A 26384-nucleotide genomic window follows, 5' to 3' on the forward strand; every position below is an offset into this window, starting at 1 on the left:
ACCAATATAATCCTTCTTCACTGGCCACTACAGTACTTTATGTTAATACTTTAAATTCAGGATTTTTTTTTACCATAAAAGAAAGATGAAATCAGAGAATTAAAGAGTAAAAGGCTGTTTTCATTATTTCCAGTATTACTTCTAAGAAAACTAAGTTTGACCAGATGTCCAAATCTAATCATTCTCTAAAATAATGCACTTTCCTTGGTTACCTATGAAGCTCAGGGCAGGACAGATCTGACACAATTATGTGAAACTATTCCTGGACTCCTGGGAAGAGGTGTGAAAGAAATCTATGTCTTCCTTATGCAAGGTCATTTGCTCTCATCCAAAACAGCAATAAAGGAACTTAAATACCTCATGGAACACTTATCAAGGGAAATACTTATAACCTATGAAATAAAATGTGCAAAAAAGTTTCATGGCAACTACATATGAATTATATTATTGAAATGGAATATTTAAGAGCTGTTGGTTTTGGACATAATTCTTTAGCTTCTTTAAGAAGCTTAATTTATAAAGTAATCTTTGCCAGTCCATGACCTTTTTCTTCTGCACTATTTTAGGAATACTTAGGTAACCTCATTTATTTACTTAGTTCCATGCACCATTCAATGCTGAAAGGCAACATCTAAAGAGTGTTAACATTTTTTTTAAAGGAAGAACATGACTTCTGGTTTCTTAACATGTCACAATTTAGAGCCTACTTTTCAAAACCCAAATAGACAAAAATCCAGTATTAAAAAACAAATAAGACAAAGAAAATCACTTTACAAAATGATTTACTGAAGAAATTTTTTCAACATTGAGAGGTACTTACCAAGTGGCATGCCTTTTACATAACTACACAATAGACAAATATATATGCTTGTAAAAAAACGCAAAGCATGCCTGATACAGCTAAAATTCCTCTGATAATCTCCTTTTCCAAGAGGTAACCTCTGTCATCTGCCTGGATATACCCTCCCAGATCTTGCTACTTTGAGATCTATATTGTGTGGTAGGTATGTTTCTTTCCATAAATGCCATTACAACATTGTGTAGTATTTTTTAACTTCCTTTATTCTCTCATTAGAATGTTTTCGAGATTTTCCCGTTAGTGCACATGTATCTGTCTCATTATTTTTGACTCCATAGTTATTTAACCATCCTGTTGCTGATGGGCATTCAAGATGTTTCTGATCGTTTTTTCCTCCTATTACATACAACAACGCAATGCACACATGGGAATGGACTTCTCTTGGGCTGATTTACACTTACTTCTTCAGGCAGAGAGCTGTTATATGTAACAAGGTGGACTTCTAGGAAAGTATTGGCAACCACAACAACAAAAGCAACTCCAAAGGCTATCATGAACTAAAAAAAAGTTTTTTTGAAGTATAGTTGATCTACAATGTTGTGTCACTTTCTGCTATACAGCAAAGTGACACAGTCATACATATATACACATTTTTTTAAATGTTCTTTTCCATCATGGTTCACCCCAGGAGAAGAGATGTCATTCCCTGTGCCATACAGTAGGCCCTCACTGCTTATCCACTCTAAATGCAATAGTTTGCATCTACTAACCCCAAACTCCCAATCCATCCCACTCCCTACATGTCTCCCCTTGGCAACCACAAGTGTGTTCTCCAGGTCTGTGAGTCTGCTTCTGCTTTGTAGATGGGACCATTTGTGCCATATTTTAACCTAAGTTGGTTTTTGTACACTTTTAAAAGGTCAGATTGCTTTTGTGCTTTTTAAGAACCGTTGTGGCTTTAAGGAAAGCTGCCCAATTCAGACAGAAACCCACAGCTGGTACAAAAGCCATTTTTTACATGATCAAATACCCCTGTTCTGCCCCCTCCCAAGAATTCCAGCACCGTATACCTGCTTTTAATTGATGTGTTAATTGTAAGGACTGTTGATCCACCAAAATACCTACAGTCTTAAAGACTTTTACCAAGTCACAGTGAAGGCAGGTATTTGAGAAAACAAAACTGTTCCATATAGATGAGCTTCATTTAAAATATGGAATTCTGGAGTTCCTGCTGTGGCACAGTAGGTTAAGAATCCAGCACCGTTTCTACAGTGGCTTGGGTTGCCACTGAGGCTGGAGTTTAATCCCCAGCCTTGGAATTTCCATATGCCATGGGTGTGGCCAGAAAAAAAAAAAAAAAAGGAACGTATAATACATACTAAATAACATGCCCCCACACAGTGTAAGCAGTACAAAGTACGGTAAATTAAATAGCCGTGATAGCCATGTCCCCACCATTCAGTTTAATAACACTGTCCAAACTGTAGGTGCTTCTTGAGGGTTCCAACCCAATTTCCCTACTTATTCTCAGGGTAAACATTATTCTGATTTTTCTGTTTATGTTTTCCTTCATTTTGTTATTAATATTTTTATTGTGGAAATCTCCAAACATACATGAAAAATTGGAGAGAGTTAACTCATTAATCCCCATGTATCCAACACACAATTTAAACAAATATCAACTTTTTGCTACTCTTGTTTTATCTACCCCTCACTCCCCCATTTTAAAAAATTTCCTGTGCTCTTTGAACACAAATCTCTGAGAACATGTCATTTCACACATAAATACTATGTAAGGTGATCTTTAAATAAAGAATATTTTTTTAAAAAAACCTGCCATGCCATTATCACACCCAACACAATCAACAGTAATTCCTTAATTTCACCTAACACCTGCCCATATTCAAATTTTTTCAACATGCAAAGATGCCTTTTTTTACAGTTGGTAAAAACTTAGGCTCAAACCCAAGAATCTGACACCTAAAAAATATTTTTCTTCAACTTATTAAATGGCCAATCTTTCCCACAAATTAGCATGCAGTAATGAAGTTTTACTGCATAATCAATAACTCAGTGAATATTACCAAGTTTATTGAAGGAAACTAAGCAAGGACACCGTTTTCCCTTCCCCTCCCCCACATCTGCCTTAAGACACAACAGACTCATGAATGTATGGGTGAAGCAATTGGTAGGGTTTTAAGATTCACAAGTGTATTGATGCGGGTCACAAATGAAGTAAATATATGGTGACTACAGTGTTACAATGTGACTATTATACACTCTGGGCCTTATTTTCCAAGCTTAGAAATAATTGGGTAGCCACCAGAAAGCGTTTGAGTTAGAAGCTTGTTTATTTTGCTTCCTTTAGGAAGCATATGATTAATTTAAACATGGCTATTCAGAAACATTTGCTTCCTTGTTCTGTTTGCTTTTACACTCAAAAGAAAAAAAAGTATGTTTGGGAAGTGGTAACTTTTGACAGAAAGACTGTTAAGTAAATGCTGAAACTGCTGCTGTAAGATTTTGGTCCTGCCTTTCTTGGTGTATTTATGAACAGTGAAGAAATACCTGAAAATTCATCTTTAAGCTGAATGATCAGAATTTTGTATGCTCAGTGACTTTTCTAAGCAAAAGTCTCGTTATCATTTCTGATACTACAGGTGCATCTTGATTTAAGAAAATGCAAAATCCAAAAGGCTCAAGAGTTAGAGGATGACTAAAGATGTTACAAAAACTATTTTTTATTATAGAAAACTTGAAACATGTATAGAAGAAGAGCTAGTAATGAAACCCTATGCACTCATCACCAACAATTATCAACTCATTGTTAACATTGTTTTAGGTACACCATGGAGAATTTAACAATGGTGACATCACATGGGGACTAATTTGCCCCCAGGAATATCTTAGGAATATGAAGAAGGAAAGAAAAATCACCTCCAGGCAGGGCATAGCACCTTCTAAGCTTAGCACTGTGCCAGGCACATAATGAGAGCTCAAACATTTGCTGAGCACATCAAGACCCACAAACCTCCCATCCTCCAGGGAGGGAGAAGTGACCTAGGTGTGCTAGGCTAATTTCTGAAGAGACTTGTAAGGGTATCAGGATCTGGAGAGATGCTGAGCTACAGGCTCAGAGACAACAACATCTAAGAGTTTATGGTTTAACTCTTTCCTCTCCTCCAGGGAGTGACCTGATGCTTCTGAAGTTCCCTTGGAGAGGGTAAGGCCAGGGGTTCAGGGTTTGTGCCTTTGTCCTATACAGACACACAAAAATCACCTTGTTTCCCCTCACTTTTCAGATGTGGTCACTCCCTTTGAGAATACAGTTGCCTCTTGGTATCTGCAGGGGATGGCTTCCAAGTCTCATCTTGGATGACAAACCTACAAATGCCCCAGGTCCATGGTCAGCCCTCCAGATCTGTAGATTCCATTCCCATGGATTCCACCAACCACAGAGTGTAAACCTAATACATGTTCCCTGTCTGGTTCAACCTGCAGATAAGGAGGGCCAATTGTATTTATTAAAAAATAGGAGTTCCTATTGTGGTTAAGCAGTAACAAACCCAACTAGTATCCATGAGGATGTGGGTTCAATCCCTGGCCTCGATCTATGGGTTAAGTATCCAGCGTTGTGAGCTGTGGTGTAGGTCGCAGACATGGCTCAGATCCTGTGTTGCTGTGGCTGTGGTGTAGGCCAGCAGCTGTAGATCTGATTGAACCCCTAGCCTGGAATTTCCATAGGCCATGACTGTGGCCCTAGAAAGACAAAATAATAAAGTAAAAAATAAAAAATAAAAAACTTACATATGAATGGACACATGCAGCCCAAAACCCTGTTGTTTAGAGTCATCTGTACCTCCCAGACCTGTCCCCTTTCTCCATCCCCCTGCCACTACTCCTTCCTTCTTTAGGGTCCATCAATGGCTGACTCCATATGTAACCAAACTTGAAAAGACCCTCATTTTGTATCTGGGCTTAGCTCTGTAAGGGCAGCTGTTCCAGAATTACTCCCAGCATCTAGGTATCCATGGAGAACACAAAAGTTCCAACATGGTTCTCACCCAAAATTTAACCATTACCACCACCACCACCTAGATGTTGGAAAAATGGGAGAGTACATATTTGAGTGCCTTTTCCTAACTGCTACACCAAAAAAATGAATGACTTGCTATCAACAGGAACCTAAGTCTCATGCCAGTAGCAGAAAGGGGGTGGGCAAAACGCTCCAAATCTGTGATGACCCAATTTAACAAGCTGACTCTTTCACAACACAACCTGGTGGGCCAGACAGTAGCCGTGTGACTCACTGGCTACACTCGCTGTTGTTTTCTGATGTGAAAGCTGTGCATCCCGATAGCATGGAAATCCTGCCCTGTCCTTGGCTGAGGTGGAGAAGATGCAATCAGGCCACTCTCAGCAACATCACAGAGAAGGGACTCATGGTCACAGGCCTTGTTCTTATGCTCAGTAAGCATGTGACTGAATTTCCTAGACCCCTTTAGTAACCGCCAATGGCATGCTTGATGCCTTACCCTCTTCAACACACAGCAGGTCCTGGGCACTGGCACAGAACTGTGGAAAAGACTTGTTGGTCCCTGACCTCATGGGGTTGCCTTCAGAACCTCCAGAGTGTGCTTAGGGAATCACCCATGACCATGACCAAGGCATGGACCTACACAGCTCATGCTGCCTGAGATGATGCTGGCAACACGCATGGCCACAGGTTACAGCGTCCACACCTGGAGGCTGACTACGAGCCACCATCCTCCCAGGCTCTCAGATGTGATCTGCAGTCACAGGCTCCCTGCTGAGTCCTCACACCAACACCTTGCCTTACACATCTCAGAGGCATCTACTACTATTAATGTACGGCTTGGGGGTAGGTGCTCTAGGTATGAATGACTAAATACTGGATTTTCCAGAAATATCCTAATTCTAATGACTCTGTAGATGGTAAGAAACCACTAAAATTTCAACACCATGGCATCCAACTGACATCCTCCAAAATGCCCATGCCTCAGGGATGGGGCAGGAGATGAAGGGCAAAGAGACCTCCTATTGAATTGCAAGAGGAAGTAGGGGGTCTGGAGAGGATTCCTGGATCACACCTGGATTTGCTACCTATTGGCTGCATCTTTTTGTGCAAATTACAGAACCTTCCATGCCATAACTTCCTTGCCTATAAAATGAGGATCATGACAATACCTACCACCAGGTTGTTGTGATGATTAAATGACTTAATTCAGTTCAGTGCCTAGAAAGAGACAGCCACACAGAAAGCTGGATGGATGTTAGCTAACATTATGGTGTGGTTGTTGTTACTGTCATTACTTGTCAGAGATTTCTTTTAATGTTTGGAAAAACCCAGTCACTGCAGGATGGGGTGGGGTTACAAACAATACTAAGGGAAGTCTTAGCTGTTTTCAAAGTCTGCTGTTTAAGACTGAACTTGAACGTGGCCTTTTTAACTTCTTTCCTTCCCCTCCCCATTTCCACCTGTGGTGAAATCCATTCCACGTTGGTCCCTGACTATCTCTGAGCTGAATTACTAGGACTGCAGCGCGTTAATCGCCACGGCTCCAGTCTCCATCGGCTTCACCGTGGGAGTAATCCTTCTAAAACACAGCCCTTAACAGACTCTTCCATCCTGACAATGGTTCCTTGTAGACAGGATTAAGAACGAGCTTCTCATCCTTTTATTGTGGCATCTAACAAACCCCAGCCCGGCTCACATGCCAGTTTCCACCTCCACCCAAGCTGGGTCACCCCGGTTAAACCACCTAATAAATATTCCAGGCCATTTCTGCCTTTGTCCACCATAGCCACACCTCCTCCTGTTCTCTCTAAACCTGTCTGCCTTAATGCTCTGATTTCTTCATGATGCCCCATATACCTACAGAAGCCCTTGTGAATCTCTCAATCAACTCCTCTGCTCATTTTAAGCGATGCCATTTCTTTCCCTGTTTTATTGGGTTGCACTTGGCCTCTTCCTTGCAAATCTGGTCCCCCAAGACGGACTCAAAATTTCTCATGAACAAGCGTGGCATCATACATTCTTTGTGATTGCCACCTTCCCTTTCCTTTTCCTATCAAGGTCGAGTCAGGTGATTCAGAAACCCTGTAATCCTTGGAACTATTTGGACATGTTATCATTACAGACTCTTGCTGAAATTTTGCTATGACTTCATGAGCCTGATTACGGTTGCAAAATCCAAACACAGACCCACAGTCGCCTTGGTTTTCGGCAGGGCTCTTAATAACCGAACTCATTTCTCCACATGATTTCCACCTCTGATTAAAGTCGTGCCCATTCCTGTTCTGAGCTAAGGGTCCTTTCCAAGTCCTTTCCATTCTCAACTGGAAGTGGATTTTAAAGATGATAAACTCATGGACATGGAGAACAGACCTGTGGTTGCCAAGGGGGATAGGGAGGAAGGGAGTGGGATCGACTGGGAGTCTGGGGTTAGTAGATGTAAACTACTGCATTTGGAGTGGCTAAGCAATGAGATCCTGCTGTATAGCACAGGGAATTATATCTAGTCACTTGTAATGGAACATGATGGAGGATAATGTGAGGAAAAGAATGTATATAGATGTATAACTGGGTCGCTTTGCTGTATAGCAGAAATTGACAGAATATTGTAAATAAACTATAATTTTTTTTTTTTTGGTCTTTTTAGGGCCACACCCATGGCATGTGGAAATTCTCAGACTAGGGGTCAAATCAAAGCTGTAGCTGCCAGCCCTTGCTGTGGCCACAGCAAGGCAAGATCCGAGCTGTCTGCAACTTCTACCACAGCTCACAGCAATGCAGGACCCTTAACCAACTGAGGGAGGCCAGGGATCGAACCCGCGTCCTCATGGATACTGGTCGGATTTGTTACCGCTGAGCTACAAAGGGAACTCCTAATAAATTTTTTTTTTTTAAAAAGATGAAGCCCTCTACTTAAGGCCCCATTTACTCTTACTAAATAGGTTTCTCTTGTTTGTTTCTAGGATCTATGCCATCTGCCTCCAAAAGAGAGGATGCCTAAGCTCTCGCCAGTACTAGTTCTATGTCTTGATTTTCAAATGAGAGTCAAGGACATTAAAAATGTATGTATACAAGATATTTGAGGAAAGGCTGATATAATTAAGTCAGATGGATATTAGCCTAATAGAGAATTCATTAAAAATATTGTTGGAGCCATTTACATGAAGTCATGAGTTTAAAAGAAATTACACAGCAACATGCTCATGGATAATTCTTATGAACAATAAAACAAACATCACCAACTATTAAACAAACAAACAAACAGGGTACCTCTATCCTGTCTCAATTTCTCCACATTTCCCCATGTAAGCCATCATCACTGTTCACCCTGAAGGCTGTAGAAGACTCTTAATCACTTCCTCCATGCCCAGTCTCTCTTCTTCTAAACTAGCAACCATTCATTCAACACATACCAGATTGGCCCCTACTACATAGAGAGAAACAACTAAACTGGAAAGAGTGAAGGCCCCCTAGGCTCACAGGGTGTCCAAAAGAAGCCGTGCTAAAACTGAGCCTCTGGTTTCATATTTGGTGGGAACTAGGTGGGTGACACTGTCCTCTAAACTGTAAAACAAGCCATCAGTAAATGGAGCTCCTAGAATTGTCTCTGGCTTTTAGATTAAACAAGACCCTTTTCTGAGAGATGAACTATTAAGCAAAGAGGAAAACACGGCAGCAGGCACCAGGAGAGCAGGTCAGGGGCTATTGCACAGGCATCTTGATTCACTTGGCTCGTGAATGCATGGAATCAAGCGCAAAACCTTTTGTCTGGGGTAATTACTATGTTTTCAGTCAAAATTACAACTTGGTTGCAGCCCAAATGATAGGTTTTTGTAGAGAAGATTTCATTTCCATAATGGTGTTCTTTAGTGTCTAAATAAATGGCTTCCCAAAAGAGTGAGACTGTCAGATGGATCTGAGAAGAGAAAAAGAAGATGCTTAGTGTTTGCTAAGTTTAGACCACTAACAAGTAAAATTATTTTCTTCAATAATCAATTCTATTTAATGTTCGCCTTTATGAATGTGCTTTTAGTAGTATCCTCTCCCCTCTGCCTTCATATATGAGGCTGCTTGATCAGAGTCCCTATTCTGTGCTATGTTATGTTCTAGAACAGGCATCATGAAACCAGGAAAGCATAAGAAATGGTAACTTTCAATGTAGAGCAACAGAGAAAGCGGCTCGGTCAAGGAGTGGTCAGATGGAAAGGAAATACCTCAGGGATGCAGGTATCTCTAAAGATAAGCTGTGTGGTGTCTTACAGAAAATCCTGGAGCGTGGTTTATCCCTCTTTCATAGAAAGAAAGGATGCAGAGGTGTGGTGCCAGAGCGCCACCTTCTGGCAGAACTATGCCAATGTTTTACCTACAACACTTCCTTAAGGACAGTCATTTCAATCCTCTTTCAATCAAGAAAAAAGAAAACAAAAACAAAAACTCTTACTATGTCCAAAAGAGACAGATACAAAAACACAGCTGTACTTTTGGGTTATTAAGGATGGGCATATGGATATCAATGATCAGAGAAGATGATACTACCAGAGCTAGTTGTTCTGTCATTTTTTAGATAAGGCAGTTTTTACCTCAGTGCTTTCTTGATCTCAACTTTGAAACAGTAACATTTTATTATAAACATAAAATATCATCATGAAAAACTCTGGCAACTTAGTCTTATTAAAAGCAACCAAACAAGTGTTCCATAGCTGCATTTCCTTCATAGGCTAAATCTAGGCTTATTTTAATGGTTCCTTCAATTTTTTTTTTAAATAGGTGCTACTTTTACAAGCAAATGTTCCAGGGGCCCATTATTTATCTTGAAGATTCTACTGAGGTCATAAATCTGATGTGAGTTCCATTTACACGTTAAACATCTGGGAATGCATAACCAATGCCTAACATTACACATGGATAATTCTTTATTTTTAAACCTCAAGGAAGTATGATTTCATAGTTTAAATACCAGACTTGGAGAAGAAACCAAAAGAGCCATTTCTTCATTTTAAATGAATCATTTATCCATAACACTTTATTCTAAATATCACTGCCATTGTTGTCTTCTCCTCACCAGCTAACAATGAAAACTCCTTCTTTTGCTTGGTTTGGTAGTTTTTGATTATAGGGGACATCATGTAATGCTTTTCTCCATGCACTTTGGAAGGTCTCAAATGACAGAACACATTTCCAAAAATATAACACAGCATTTACTGTGTCTGAACTTAACGGTCTCAGTGCAACCCTGGATGAGACTTGAGAAACTTGGTCAAAAAGCTTTGAACTTCTGTGGGGCAGAAAGGCATCACAGGCTGAAATTAAAAACCTACAATTAAAGCTTTCATACAAAATTTATACTCAGATCAGGTTGTGCTCTCTGACACACAGGCAAGAAGGCAAGGCAAGGAGGGAGAGAGTTCGGACAGATACGTTTTTGTATTACAGAGACAACCTCTCCCTCTGAAGCATAACTCAGTGAAACAGAAATCCCAGCTGTGTTATTCCTTTTCCAGGGACATGAGAAATGCAAATACTGTCTTCTAAAGTCATGACGAGGTCCATGCTAGATGTTCATTTATTCATACATCAAAAAGATATGTGCACCCCGATGTTCATGGCAGCATTATTTACAATAATCCTCTTTTTTTCGATGGAAATTGATATTACACTGTTGGCTGCGTATGTATGTCTGTCTTTCATGGCGCCATTATTCTTCTTTCCAGATGACCACCCAATAGCCCTCATTCTCACCATTAATTAAAAGTGATATAGTTAAATGCCTAAGAATACGGGGTTAGTTAGCTAGGGTTGTGTAACAAAGGAATTCATATAAAATTTGCATGTGATTTAATTAGCTGATAATGCGTCATTAATGGAGGGGCTAAAGAAAGGAAACATATTCTTTTGGACACATAAAGGCGCCATTCAGGAAGAGCAGATTTGTTTTGACCCAGCCCTTCTCAGCTAGGAGAACCACCTGTGCAAATAACGGGGCTCAAGTCAGATGACAAGCAGAGTTTTTATGGTACCAGGAAGATTTCCATCTCCATGACAACTCTCCTGGTTCCAAACAGAGAATGTTATGTTTTCTGGAGTCAACACCTGAGCCACACTAGTGGACACAATTCAGGCCTGGGGCGCCTGTGAACACCCTTCCTTGGGCAGGCGATATGAACTAGGGCTGCTTCTGCCAATTCATTATTGGTGAGTGATTACAGTTTATAATCACTCCATCTTCTGAGTGCTTCATTTTCAAGAAATGAAGTAATGCTCTGACTCAACCATTCACTGGAACCATAAACCACTTTCCCCATCTCCAAAGCGTAACACTCAGTATTAAGTAAGTCTATACTCATGGAAGTCATTAGATTTTATAGAGAGAGATAAAGTGTTAGTGTCACTTACATGCATGTGTATAAATTATCATTCAGATAGTAATTAACAACATGGTTGACCCATATGTGTGGTGGAGGAATACACAAAAAGGCTCTCTGGGAAATTATTTCAAAGTTAAGCATGGGAAAAAACCCAAACCACCATGTTCTTACAGAACTGCGCATGTGAAATGAAAAGGACAGTTTTTGCATCAACTCCATCAAGTGCTCCTGGCTCTTTGGAAATGACAGTCTACCAAGGTTTTGATTTATAGCCAAATCCCAATCCTATTCCAAGACAGCCCCACACCCTGGGGAGGGAGTTCGGAATAAAAGAGTATTCAATTACAGAACTCAAGGCCAAGGGTTTGCTGTCTTAATTAAGAGCTACGCTACACTTTCATACACAATGCCATTTCAGGTCCCTGGTTTCCTGTGAATAATCATTTTGGGCACTTTTGGAAGGAATTCCCTCCCTGAAAGCCCGCTTTTAATAAATCCAAGTCCCTTCAAGTTATAGACTGATTCACGATTCAAGGCACAGACTTTGGCTCAGAATTAAAAGTCTTGGAATTTACTTCATGCAACTTTCTTCACTGTGCCTGACATGCTATTGTTGGCTTTATTAGACCTGAACTACGATGTACTGGGGAGCAACAATATCACACAAAAACCTCCAGGGCAAAAACTTCAGGACCTTGATTAACCCGATCAGAAAAATAAATAAATAAATAAAACAGTAGTCCTATCAGCCTAAATATCAGAATGTTCAAACTTCCCATCTTGTGAAAGATAGGCTACAAAATGTACCAACTCTTTGAAGCTTGAAACCCTTATGTATTATTTATTTCTTTAATATATTATTTATTAAATAAACAATTTCTTAACTAAAGGCTATTTATCTATCTATGGCACATCTCAGGAAAAGGCAAACCAAATGGGGATAAATGTTTGTAACAAAGATGCAAATGTTGCTATGTCTACATAAATGAAGCTTTCTACACCAGGAAGATAAAAGATGAATATCCCAACCCAAACCCAGGGAAGGCAACAAGCCTTGCACCAAAGAGAAAATATAACTGGCTAAAAATACATGAAAAAAAGTCCAACCCAATTAGATGTAAAACAAGCACTAATTTAAATAATGAGGGGCTGTTTTTCACTTATCCCACAGCAAAGGTTAAAAATGACTCAGTACTAGCAAAAAGGCAGAGAAAAGATAGCACCTGTTGGAAAGTTCCTGTTCTGATGCAGGGGCAATGAACCCATCAGGATTTGGGTTCAATCCCTAATCTCACTCAGTCGGCTGGGGATCTAGCGTTGCCATGAGCTGTTGCTGTAGGTGGCAGATACGGGTTGGATCCCGTGTTGCTGTGGTGTAGGCCCGTGGCTACAGCTCCAATTCAACCCTCAGCCTGGGAACATCAATATGCTGCAGGTGTGGCCGTAAAAAGCAAAAAAAAAAAAAAAAAAAAAAAGAGAGAGAGAGAGAGAGAGAGAGAGATAGTACCTGTGTGGCAAACCAGTTCTCCCCAGTACCATGCCAGTGAGATATCCATAAGGGTGTGAAACTTTTAAGAAAAATATATAAATTGATAGAAGTATTTATAAAGAAGAATCCTCAACACAGCACTGTTGATAATGGTAAAAATGACAATAGCAATATGCAAAGGAAATTACAGTACAGCCATATATGGAAAATTACACAGCCATTAAAAGTGCTGAGGCCAAAAATTTAACAACAAAGGATACTGTTTATGGTAACATCTAAGTGAAAACAGGCTCTAGTGCCCCAGGAAAAAGATGATACCTTATAAAACCTCTGTGTGTGTGAACTCAATTTTTTTATCACTTTGTAGCACACTTATTTACACTTTCACACCCACACCATAAAGCACAAATATGGCATAAACTAAAAGGGTAAAAGCTTTTTTTTTTCTGCTTCATCAGAGAACAGGTGATACCTTTTCACTCTTGGTTTTGCAATGTTTTTATGAACAAGACTGTATTACATCAGCAACTAAGAGAAGTGATGGAGTTTCATAATGTTGGGTTTAATTAAAATCAGCCAAATGAGAAATCACTATCGGCAGGTGAACATTTGGCAAAGGAAAGATGGCTCTAAATGAAGCTTTACCTATCTCTACAACTGTATGTGGGAGGGAGGGCTCAAGCATTAGCAATGATTACTCAGACTTTAACAAATTCTGTAATGAAAACAGCTGCTGCCAGCCCCATTTCCCATTCTTAACAACGTGTGTGGCTATCTATTAGAAGTTTGCTTGAAAAAAAACCTCTCTTCCCTGAAATGCTGGACACCCCAGCTGAGCTGCAGTCACTTGCCATCATGCAGCCCTGAACAGAATAACTGCCAAGAAAGGGCCCTCTCTCTTGGTCATCAGAGCCTTAAAGCCTTGCATCATCTCTCGAACTCAGGGGACAGCAGCACATAAATAAAGGGAAAACCATAAGAATGAAAGAAGAAAAGCCAACCAGTTGCTCTGTGCAAAATTCTGTCACCACAATGGCCAACCTCACCTCTGAGTCTGAAGGTGGTGCTTTCAACGGGGACCAACCAGATCAGCCCGCTCCTTTTGTAGGAGACATCAATGACCCGTGGGACCACTAGGGGGCGATCTAAGAGCGAAGTTCTCTATCCTTAAGACAGACAAACAAGAAAGCCTCTAATTTCCACCCTTCAGTCACTTGAAGGGAACTGGCTCCCAGGTAAGGCCTGTTTTAAGTTTTAATTCTAAATATAAGCAAGGTCTTTCTTTTTAACGGCTCTGCAAATGTAAAGCATAAAGGGCTGTGTGTAAGAGATTTGAGAAAGCACACCATATGGCACACAAAGTTGATAAGTTCTAGAACAAATATTTTTTCTCTCCCCATCTACTTCCGAAGACAAGCGCAAGGCTTTCTCCTCCAAAAGACAAAATAAATAAATAAGCCTCTGGCAACAGCGCCTCCAGTGTCCCTGTGAGGTTCTATTTATATATTATGACCATGGCTTATACAGACAGACTGACAAGCGTTCTTTAGCAGTTAAGACAACTACAATTACCCCAGCCTCTCAGCATTTGTTCTCTGTAAGCCGCATGTGGCAATTAGTCACCGAGTGCCTAGTGAGGGCCCCATTATTGGCATTTAATGCTCATAAGCTGCCTCAAATCCTTTGTGGAAGGAGGCAAGATATAAATAATAATTTTTAAAACAGGCAGGCTTACTCTGCTGTTTACATTTTTTATGTGTTTGACTTTTCCTTTCTTATTTTTCCAAGACGCCCACATGAGGAAGTGACTTTGCCTTCATAGGCACATTGGAAACCAGCCATCCTGGGACAGGATGCTAAGGATGACATGTTCAGTGAACACCTACCACGTGACCGATGCTTGGTTAGGTTCTGGAAGTGAACACAGCAGGACACAGACCCCAGCGGTGGTCCCTGCCCCTGGAAGGCAGAGGACAGGCCCTCTGCAGCGAAGGTCCCCTGATTTCTCTATCACGTGTGCCTTAGTTTCCTCCTCGGTGATAACCAAGGAGTTGAACTAGAAGATGGCTAATGTCCCTTTTGGCTCTCCCAGTGCTACAGCCCCAAGAGGTATCTGTTGCTATTTATTAACTTACTGAGGAATGAGGCTTTGAGCCCTGAAGGACAGAAGTAACTCTTTGGAAGAGTCACACCAGAATTTAATTTTAAAGTTGAGGTCTCAGGCTTTTAGGAGGAAAAAAAAAAGCCTTTTTATGGCTAATATTCTATTGTATATATGTACCACCTCTTTATCCATTCCTCTGCTGATAGATATTTAGGTTGCTTGCATATCTTGGCTATTGTGAATATTGTTGCTATGGACATGCATCCTTTTGAGTCATGGTTTTCTCCGGATAGATGCCCAGGAGTGGGATTGCTGGATCATATGGTGATTCTATTTTTAGTTACTTGAGGAACCTCCATGCTGTTTTCCATAGCAGTTGTACAAATTTACATTCCTATCTACAGCGCAGGGGGCTTCTCGATGTTACTTGTCCATAAAAAAAAAAAATGCATTAATGGTATTTGCAGCAACATGGATAGGCGGTAGAAATTATCATAGTAAGTGAAGTTAGAGACAATTTAGGACAAACATCATAGGATATCATTTATATGTGGAATCTAAGAAAAGGCTACGAATGAACTCATTTGCAGAACAGACTCACAGACTTTGAAAAACTTATGGTTACCAAAGGGGACACGTGTGCAGGAGGGAGGGGTAGATTGGGGATTTGGGATGGAAATGTTCTCAAATTAGGTTGTGGTGATGTCTATACAACTATAAATATAATAAAATTCATTGAATGATTAAAAAGAAAAAAAACAGCCTCTTGCCTCCCCATCTAATCAACTGCAAGCAGCTACTTTCAGCTCTGATTGAATAATCAATTCTTGCCAGAAGATGCCTGAGTAAATACCAAACAGACAACTTCCTGCCTTGAGTCCTGGCCTGGGGTGGCTCTTTCCTAAGGAAAAAAACTGCTGCAAATGTTTCCACCTGAGGAAAACAGAGGCCAGAGCCTCCCTGCACCCATTCCTTGAAAGCAATACTTGCAAATGTTTTGAAAACAACAGATTATCTTTAAAGAAGCAGCAGCAACAACAGAAAGCCATTTGTTGCTTCCACCAGGCCTGATTCATTTGTTGTACACTGGGGGGTGGAGGTGGGGGATAGGGGTGGGGAGGAGAGGCGCTGCTCTACCAAATGTTTCCTATCAGAGACAAGTATTCTGATTATCAGCAAAACACTAGATGGATGTGCCAGCAACTTGGTCAACGACTGAGCTTGGGGATTCCATAGAATCCATACTACATTCTTTCTGCCTCTTGCCTCCGTCCATTTTCCTGTCTACGAATCTGCTGCCTGGCAATCAGGCATGACTGTAAGGAGTGGATTACTGTGAGAGATGAAATTAGTGCTCTTGTCTTGTCCTGGAACTCCACTCCTAGGTCTCAACCACAGAAGAAATACCAGCATGCATGCACAGGGAGAAATATGCAAGGCAGTTCACAAAAACACAAGACCAGAGTAGCCAACAACCTCGAGATCCAGGAAGAGGGCCATGGAAAATGTGTGTGTGCTCTAGGCTGGGGAAAAGGCCTGGACCAGAGAGAAATCTGAAAGACCCAGAAGTATGAAATACAGTGGGAAAGAACCCAGAGCAGATTCATAGCAGGGCTTGCCCTCTGCACCGGGGAAGGGTCTAGCTGGGGAGTGGGTGGGAGGCGGGTTCAGATCCAAGGAGGGCTTTATATCTAGATGTAACATTCTTCAACTCTAACACGAGACTATGAAGGAAACTGAGTTCAGATAGTCTCACTATATAAATAGAGGAAGAAAAAAAAAAAACCCTCTGAAAGTGGGTGTAATGGGACTACTTTTAGAGGGCAGGTGTACAGGTGACTCAATTTCTCCTTTGTGCTTCTCTCTTTTTCATTCTTTACCCTCAATAAAAAAAACACAAACACACCTTTCTCCTGTGGCCTTCTGGATGCCCACCATGAAGAACAAAAGCTACAATGCAAGAGACAAGGGCTAAAGCAGGAAGCAGGTACTGGCTATTTTTCATTTTTGGCTGGTCCACAGCATATGGAGCTCCTGCGCCAGGAATCAGATCTGAGCCAAGGTGTGAACTAAGCTGTCAGTGTGACACCATCAGATCCTTAGGCCGCTATGCGGAGCCTGGGGTCAAACCCATATTGCCGTACGTCCAAGATGCTGCCAATCCCGTTGCGCCACAGTGGGAGCTCCCAGGTACTTGCCTCATTCCTTCTTGTTTGTGCCAGAAAAAGGGTCCTCCTTTGCAACCCTGCCCCTGCCCCCGCCCCCGAGCCCAGTCCTGGATATCCGCTGATCCTCTTCTGCAGCCAGGGGCCCCTGGGGCTGGCTTTCGGGGTGAATCTGGTTGGATCCCATACTTGGTCTTGCTTGTGTCTTTGAACAGTCTTTGCAGGCAAGTTTTCCACTCTCGGGTTCCAAGTGCTCCAGGCGGTGGGAATGGTTTTGCTGCCAGTCTCCTCTTGAGGCTCGGGGCCTGGGGCAGCTCAGGGATGGAAAGAGAGTGTGGCCCTGTTTCTCACCGCCCCGCAGTCCCGGCTGCAGCTTCGGCACACAAAGCGGGTGTTGCTGTAAAAAAGCCGTTCTGCTGGCACTCGGAAAACAAATCTGTAGAGGATCTGAACCAAGGCTCAGCCGCCAAACAGACATCTCATTGTGCTCAGGGTTTCAAAAAGGAGCCCTTCCGAAGTGGGGGCCTTTCAGGCTGACAGTTAAATCACAACGGCCGGTATTTACAGCAACAGCTTCCAACTGTCTGGCCGAATCCATCATATTCCTATTTCACAGAAACCAGGGGTGGTTAACAACACAGAAGCTGGGGGCGACCCGAAAGTAAAGGGCGGGTGAGCCAGAATGTGTGTAAGAAACCAGACCTTCCATACGGCAGGAGTTAACACATGCCTTCGCCTTTCGTAAACAAGTTTTGTTGTTGTTGTTTTTCAATCAAGTGACAAATGTAATAGATCAGAAGACACCCACACAGACAGGTCTTAAGGCAGCTTTATGCTCATTAAATCAAGTCCATTCCTGGAGCACTTTCAGCCGTGGGGGGGCTGGGGGTGGCAAGGAGGTTGCGTGATTCTTAGCTTCTTACTAAAAGCTTGGAAAGCAGAGCTCCGTGGGCCCAGAGCAGCAGCCAACCATTCCAAATGCAGACAGGAAACACCTGGAACTCTGCGCCACTCGGGCCTGCACTTTACGTTTCAAAACAGAGGATTCTGAATTGTTCATAAATATTTGTCTTGTTTCAATAAAACACTCTTCAACCAGTTTCATAAACCCTCGGTTCAGAAGGCTCAAACATACACGCTACTAGTCGTCCACATTCTTTTAACATTGCATCTATTTATGTGGACGATATTCTGGAAACCTAAAACCCAAAGGAAGGCGTTTAATGGTGTCATAAGGGAATTGCAGGGCTTTTTTTGGGGAGGGGAGGACAAGTTTCCCCATCAATAAAGCCCAAATCATGCTTGTTTTCTGAAAAAGGTTTTTAAAAATACTAAATTGGAGTATAAATTAAACCCAAGTTTCCCTAACTTGCCCATTACAGTAAATAAAACCCAGACAAACCCTTCTAGGGACTTAGAAAAGGCCTTAGTATAACTGACAATTAAACCTCCAGCTATAGGGCAGAGTCAGACCAAGGGCTCTGGAGCCAAACATTCATACCTGCACGTCCATGAACATGTCAAACCCTTTAAAATATTTTAAAAAGCAAGTTTTAGACACTGCAACGAAAATTAACTCGGCTTTCTTGTTGAAAATTCAATTTCTGAAAGCTGTTTTCTTCCTATTTTTACTCTTCCAGATTTTCTACCATGTACGTAGACATGTATTGCTTTCATTTACTGTAAAATGTACTTTGATAATCAGAAAAATGAAAATGTCACACACACGTAGACATAGAGATGGAAGTGATCGGGGAGGAAAGGGAAAAGATGGGACCTGTCCGGAGCCGTTCAGAGATGCTGTGTGTCTCCCCCAGGAGAGCCCTGGGGTGCTGGGAGCACCTATGGAAATTACGAAGGCTGGTTCCAGGGCAGGGACTCTGCCAGGGCGGGGCGTGGGGTGGGGGTGGGGGGCTGAGATGAGGCTCCAAGGAAGTACCAGCTGCATCCTTGAACCCAGCTTGCCTGCTGGGGCTCCCTGACTTCCCCCCCTGCAAACTTAGTCCTCCAAAGTTGACAAGAAAATGGAGAGGTTCAGGGTTCTCAAGAATTAAGTGGGAAAGTAGGTCATGAAAATATGAATAAAGACAGCAATGAGTGAGCTACGCTTCTCCTTTCTTCCTTCCTCTTCCTTCCTTTCACTCCTTTCTTTCTTCCTTTTCTCTTTTACTCTTCCTTTTTCTTTCTTCCTTTCTTTCTTTTTTTCTCTCTTCTCTTTCTCTATCTCTTCTATTTCTCTCTTCTCTTTTTAAGAAGTTGCGGTTAAAATTCTTCAATTGGCCATAAACGGCTCACTCTGGTCCAACTGAGAAATTTATCAGCGCTCTGCACCCCCCCCCCAGCACAGCTGATGAAGATTAGGCCTGGCAGTGATAAGAGATTTCATAGAAGCTCTTCGGAACCATAAAAGGCAGTAGTTAGAGGTAATGATAAACTAATTCTGAATACACGGGGCAGCAGACGCTCAGGCTCAGGTTGATGATTAACGTGCTGGACTCTGGCCAGTTAAGAAGTTGTTTAACCAGCGCCCCTGAGAAGCAAACCTGTTAACATTCACATGTCCATAACGACAGCCACTGTTTTCCCTCCATCTACACAGAACTGAACTGCAAGGAAGTTTTCACCTTTCTCTGCCTCAGATCAGGACATTTAACATCCAGGTCCTGAGCTAAGACCTAAGGATGGGGCACTTGAAATTTTCTAGGATCTTGAACTTCGAACAATTGACTGAAGACGTATGGGTCTCCCGCTAAAAGCAAATATTCTGACCCACAATTGAATGGTAACTGGTAATAGCTTAGCCTGTTGCTTTTTAATGAATCAATTGTTATAACTCTTGAAAATAGATGCCCACAAAATTTAGGCATGCTGATGGGATTATATCTAAAATAAAGGACGAGAGAGAAGAATCCCATTTGTTTCTATATACAAACCCTCTTGTTGGAAACTTCAGAGAGGCCAACTCATATTGAAGGGTCAGACTGCTTTTGACAAACACAGAGAAACTGTTTAAGGACATTTAATCTAATTTTAGGAACAAGGCATCTGAAGAGGGTGATTAGTAATGCGAATGCAAAATCACCTTTGGTGGAGGATAAGCAGGATAAACAAAGGGTTCTTAGAGGCACTGGTGCTGTCTTCTGAGGTAGGAAATGCTGCTTTGATCATGTTGAAAGGCAGATTTAAAAAGAGATTGAAAAGCTAGATCTCCAGGGTAAGAGGTCTGGGTCTGTTTATCCTGCTGAGTTCAAGTTGGAATGAGTGCATGTAAAGGTCTTGGATGACCCTAAACTACTCTTCCTCCTGGCAGGCCTGAGCCAAGTGGCTAATGTAGGCAAATGGACCATAATGAGGTCTGTGTGTAACAATGAAATATAAACCCTTCAAGATTATGGTTGAAAAGAAGATATGACAAAAGGGGTAGGTTAGCAGACTGGTGTGGTAGGTAGAAGGGGCGTGGTATTTAGGAGATTACTTAGATCTTTTTTTTTTTTTTTTTTCCTTTTCTTTTTTGATTGCTCTTCAGCATCCGGAGTTCTCCAGAAGGATCAGATGCAAGCTGCAGTTGCAAACTATGCCGCAGCTATAGCAATGCCAGATCCTTAACCCACTGTACCAGGCCGGAAGTCGAACCTGCACCCCAGCATTACAGAGACCCAGCCGATCCTCTTGCACCACACCGGGAACTCCTACTTATATCTTTTTATCTGGGCAAATTCTCTGGTCTTGAATTGGGCTGTGAGGGCAATGAATAACTGCATAAATACACCTGCATCCCTACAATTCCACGACATCTCCATCTGAAGACATTTCGACCCACAGGTCTGGATTTTAGATATTTTGTACTTCACATCACGTAACTAGCGTTCTGACCCTGTGACCTACTTTCTTGATCAGTGCTGGTTCTGCAACCAATTAAAAAACTGTCAGAATCCTAATCGAATGACCCATCTGACCTGGTTTGAGCAGGCTGACACAAACTCTTGAGTTAGGGCTGTACAGCAATGGTTCAACAGGAATGTCAGATGCCAACAATGGCTTTTCATACACAGAATTTCACCTGCATCATTCCACTGAACGTTTATCAACTCTGTCATCGAGGTGTCCTTCCTGAACCCATATTACAGATGAGGAAACAAGCTCTGCTAGATTACAAAGTAAGAAAGTGATGGAAGCCAATTGACAGCCAGTGTATCTGACTGCAAAGCAAATCCCCCCATACGTTTCCCAGCATGAAAACCCAACTCTTCAAAGAAGAGTTTTACCCTTACGGGTTCATTCATGGCCTGGCACAGAAGGGCTCCAAAGATATCAGCCAGGGTGTGCTTTTCTGACCAGGCAAACCAGTAAGTCTCCTTTTCTCTTCAAATCGACCCTGCTTACAGCCTAGAAGCAAATGTGCTTTCTTCCCACCCAGAAAAGCTCTTGTAAGGAAATGACCTCACTTACACAGTCTGCTTCCAATGCAACTCCACCCGAGACTTGTAAAAGTTGGATTTCCACAGAAAGGTAGTGCCCAGGTTATATCCAAATCATGGTCTATTTTGGAAAACAGCTCTCAGCCCCCAAATAGAGAATAACCCTGTATTTTTCCCTCCCCAAAGAACTGCTCTGGACAACTGTATTGCACAGATTAGATCAAGACTTAAAGCTAAATCTGATTGGGAGTTTCCTTTGTGGCTCAGCGGTAATGAACCTGACTTAGTATCCATGAGGATGCGAGTTGGATTCTTGGCCCTGCTCAGTGGGTTAAGAATCTGGCATTGCCATGAGCTGTGGTGCAGGTAACAGATGCGGCTCAGATCCTGTGTTGCTGTGGCTGTGGTGTCGGCTGCCAGGTGCAGCTCCAATTCAACCTCTAGCTTGGGAACTTCCACATGTTGTGAGTGGAGCCCCAAAAAGCAAAAAACAAACAAACAAAAAAAAGCTACATCTGATTAACCATAACTGCTAGAACCATTTTCAAATGGATTTCAATCAAATTTTAATTTTTTTAAAAATAAATAGACTCCACTGGGGAAAACTTTTTTTTTTTAAAGACAATGTATACAATGAAAAAAGCAAAAACAAATGCTCATCCAGATCCCTAAAACAGCAGTCCCAAAACTTTAACCACTTACACAATTCCCTGGGTATCTTTCCAGGTAAAAACATATTCGTACAAACAGCTGGCCCTCCAAAATATGCTGGTTTCACATTCACAGATACAACCAATCGTGGATTTTCAATCATGAAATTTCAGTCTGTGGATACGAGGGACTGACTAGATTCACTGGACCATGCAGCTTACATAAGGACTTGAGCATCCGGGGATTTTGGTATCGACTGGAGGGGAGATTGGAACTAATCACCCTGGGGATACTAAGGGGCGACTATACCAGTATGAAGACATCACTTTAAGAAAAATGGTTTACATAAATACTTGCAGTGAAGTTTGAAACTGTCCAATTGGGCCCTTGCAAATCTACTTCACTCTTTTGAATAGTGATTGTCATTAATCTCACATTCAACTTGTTTCTAACCTGGGATAAAGGGCTATTGGTTTTCCATAGCAAGTAGCATCCTTGCCAGTGTGTGTATGTGTGTGTGTGTGCACACTTGCACACATACACAAATCTTGGCATACTCTCTTGTGATTATACCCACAGTGGAGATGCCTAACAATGGAATTTATGAGCCAGTCAGAATGCAGATTTTAATAGATATTGCCAAAAGCTGCACCAACTTAAACTCCCACCAACAGTTTATGAGGGTGCTTATGTCAACACACTCATCAATGATGCATATTATCAGATGCTTCCATCTTTGCCAGCATCATCTCGTTTTGCATTTTCTTAATTATGAATGAAGCTGAGCACCTTTTCATACGTTTCTTGATGGTACTGTTGGCTCATTTTTCTATTGAGTAGTTTGTCTTTTTCCTGTGGACATGTAGGAGCACATTAGGAAAGCAGGAAATCAGCCCTTGTCTGCTCTTGCCAGATAATTTTTATTATATTTCTGCTTGCCATATGTAAGTTCTAAATTTTGTAAGTCAAATTATCAATCTTTTTCTTTATGGCTTCTGGGTAGACTCGATGAAAAAAAAAAACCAGATTGAGATTGAAACCTATAAATAGGTACCCAACAAAAATGCAAAACTGCACCTGGCCAAAATTATCCTCGAGTTCTGACATTTAAAACAAACACTCCAGAAAGAGGTCTACACTTGTTATAGTACAAAGAGTTCTGGACACCTGCCCAAACCTTCCAGAGCAGAGCTCTAAACATCCATTTATGGTCTTGATCTGCTGCTAGTTGTGCTCATTTGCCTAAGACTTTGAGGATTCTTTCAGGTCAAAGCAAACACTACAAACAATAGAAAAGCTGAGTTCAAGTTGCTGAGCTGAGCTCCAGCCATGGCCATGCTGGAGCTCTGGTGGGATTTCCATCCATCTGGTTCCTCTAATTCCACCCCCTTGGAAAAAAATACAAAGACATTTTATTTAATATTTGGGGAGAGTACTCACTGGCTACCACAAAGGAGGTGTTAAAAGCAGTGAGGTATCTGTGGGTGTGTGCATGTGTGTTTCCTATCACAGGTGGTGTATGTGGAAGAAGAGAGTGTGGACAAAGTGCAAAGACCAGGGTTTAAGTTCTATAACCTCCGTTTACCACCTCTGTGACTTTGCGTAACTTAGGTTTTAACCTCTCTGAATCCCAATTTTCTTGTCTAATAAATCAGGATGATAATTTTATTATCTTTCAGAGTTATGAAAGTAATAAGACCAGACACACAGGTCTAATTGCTAAGTCCTTGAGCTACTTGCTATTATTAATGTTGCTTGCTATTATTATGTAAAAAAATTTACCTGTGTGACTAACTTTTGAGCATAGTATAATACAATTCCAAAAAAAAAGAGACTGTTTCTTTTAAATTTACAATCCTGGTATACCAAGAATTTTCCAAATAGGTCTTCTTCCTATATTAAAAGAAAATATGGTCAATTTGACCACATGTAACATGCTATTACTACAAGTACCTAAAATTTAACTGTAGAAGAATAAATATTAGATAAACAAGCAAGAGCCCCCAAACTTAATATCACAGCTAGGTTTGGGCCCAAAAGGATGCTAAGAGGCACTTTAAAAGGTTGGAGGCTGGACAACTGAGGTAGGATACTCTCCAAATAACAGGAAGGAAACAGAGGATATTTGTAGAATCTGTAGCCATGGCAATCAAAATATTCAGTATGCCATATAATTGAATCCATATCTGTAATTTACACATCTGCTTTGAAAATTGGCTTCACATTTCACAAGCAAGATGATGTAAAGTTTCTGCAATGCACTTTGCTAAAAGTTTCTGTGGATCGAAATATTCACCAACATCAAAATGATAAATGGGTTAAGACAAAAGCAGCTGACCTCACAGACAGGACAAAAATAAGTCTTTTTGATGTGGGACACCATACAGACAGAGCAACTATAAGAGTTAGCTTTTCTGGTCAAAGCAAATAGTAGAAATAATGGAAGATGAAAATAGTATAGTGGATCCTCAAAAAATTAAAAATAGAATTACCATATGATCTGGCAATCCCACTTACAGCTATATACCCAAAGGAATTGAGAGCAGAGTCTTGAAAAGATATCTGGAGATTCATGTTCTTAGGTACATTATTCACAAAAGCAGAACGTTGGAAGCAACCGTAGTATCCTTTGGTGGATGAGTGGATAAGCAACATGTGGTACATACATACAACAGGATAATATTCAGCTTAGAAAAGAAGGAAATTCTGACCTGTCCTACAGCCCGGATGAACCCGAGGACATCATGCCAAGTGAAATAAGTCAGTCAAAAAAGGACAAATACTATGTGAGTCCACTTCTCTAAGGTGCCAGAAGTCAGATTTGTAGAGACAGAAGTAGAGTGGTGGCTGCCTAGGGCTGGGGAGTAGGGGACAGGAGACTAATGTCATCTAATGAGTAGAGTTTCCATTTGGGTTTGTGAAGAAGTTCTGGAGATGGACAGTGGTGACTGCCATGGAACTTCACACTTAAAAAAGGTTAAGACAGTAAATGTAATGCTATGTATATTTTACCACAATTTATTTGAAAAAGAGTCAGGTATACCTGTGCAGTGAGGTTCCCAGCAGGAAAAGGATGACATGCTTAAGACAAATCAGGTTGACCTGCAAAGTAGATCTCAGGGGACCACAAGGACCAGTGGCAGTGACTTGGCCCAAGGACAGCATGTCCTACAGATGGTGCCTTGAGAGAGGCAGGGAGTGTCCCTCCACAGCTGCAGCCGGCCTAAGACAAGCTCACAGCGGGAGGGTGAGGAACAGGTCCCCAACTCCACTTTTCTTCCTTACTCTGAGATCCCACAAACCCACTAGATGCCAGGGATCGCTGGAACTGCTGGGAGGATCCCTGAGCAGAGGGGTGGGAGTGAGGAGACTGTCAAATGAACTTCAGATCAGTCTGTGACGTTTCCAAAATTTCCAAGAAGAATGTGCTCATGTGCTCTTTGTACAAGTCAATATTAATATGAAAACAGGCAGATGCTCTCATTTAACTCGATTTTGTACAATAGAGATACCTCTAGCTCTCAGAAAATTGAAATTATGTTGCTCAGGCCCAGGCGTGTCCTAGAAGCCCTAAGTGAGTGAAGTGTTCCAGAAGAACAAGTTTCCCGTTATGTCACGCTACATTTATGTCAGTGGTTCTACACGTGTGGTCCTTGGATTGGCAGCATCATGTCACCTAGGAACACCGACAGAAACAGGTTTTCAGGGCTGACCCCAGATCAGAAACTCTGGGGTTGGGTTTCAAAGTGCTGTATGGGAGGTGGTGAGATAGGAGTTTAAGAATGGATGCTGCTAGGCCCTGTGAGCCAAATTTGCCATGTACAGTAGTACAGGATGTACTCTGCAAAACTGAAGGAGACACTATCACACAGTATAGGATGAGACTAGAGCCCCCTAGGGTTGTGCAGGTCAAAACCTGCATACCATACTTGGCAGTCCTTAAAAGAGCAGCAACCCACAGAAGGGTTTGAAGCAGAGAGAAAACAGTGTCAGGTTTGTACTGGACACTGGGGTTATACAGGAGAGAGGTGATGGGAACCACATTAGCCATCCACTTTGCCCCGTGTATGTCCCTATGAGCTGTCTGAGGTGTGAACCAAAGTACAAGACCTCTTGAACAGAATTCAAGTTGTCTTTATGGCCAAACCTCAAAGTCAGACTGGAAGATACTTGGGTCTAGATGAGAAGAGGGACAGGGGAAAGAAAAAGGAAGACTACGAAAAACTTGCAGTTTAATTTAGCTCCCCCACTGCCCCCTGGGGGGGGAGGGGAAAGAGATAGAACAGTGAGGGATTAGGGGAGAGAGTTGGGGGAGGGATAGGGACAGAGGGAGACAGAAAAGGAGGGAGGAGCACAG

General features: G+C 41.7%; 1 protein-coding gene across 2 annotated transcripts in view; it reads right to left on the bottom strand.

Annotated features, from left to right (window-relative positions):
* Positions 1-26384, bottom strand: part of PDZRN3 (PDZ domain containing ring finger 3) — a 244609-nt gene that overhangs the window by 106583 nt on the left and 111642 nt on the right. The gene's annotated exons all lie outside the window — the stretch shown is intronic.

The sequence above is a fragment of the Sus scrofa genome, chromosome 13 (assembly GCF_054392235.1).
Source record: "Sus scrofa isolate SSC_HxYL_T2T_F1_AM1 chromosome 13, Sscrofa_HxYL_maternal_Yorkshire_Landrace_v2.0, whole genome shotgun sequence".
Lineage (NCBI taxonomy): Eukaryota > Metazoa > Chordata > Mammalia > Artiodactyla > Suidae > Sus > Sus scrofa.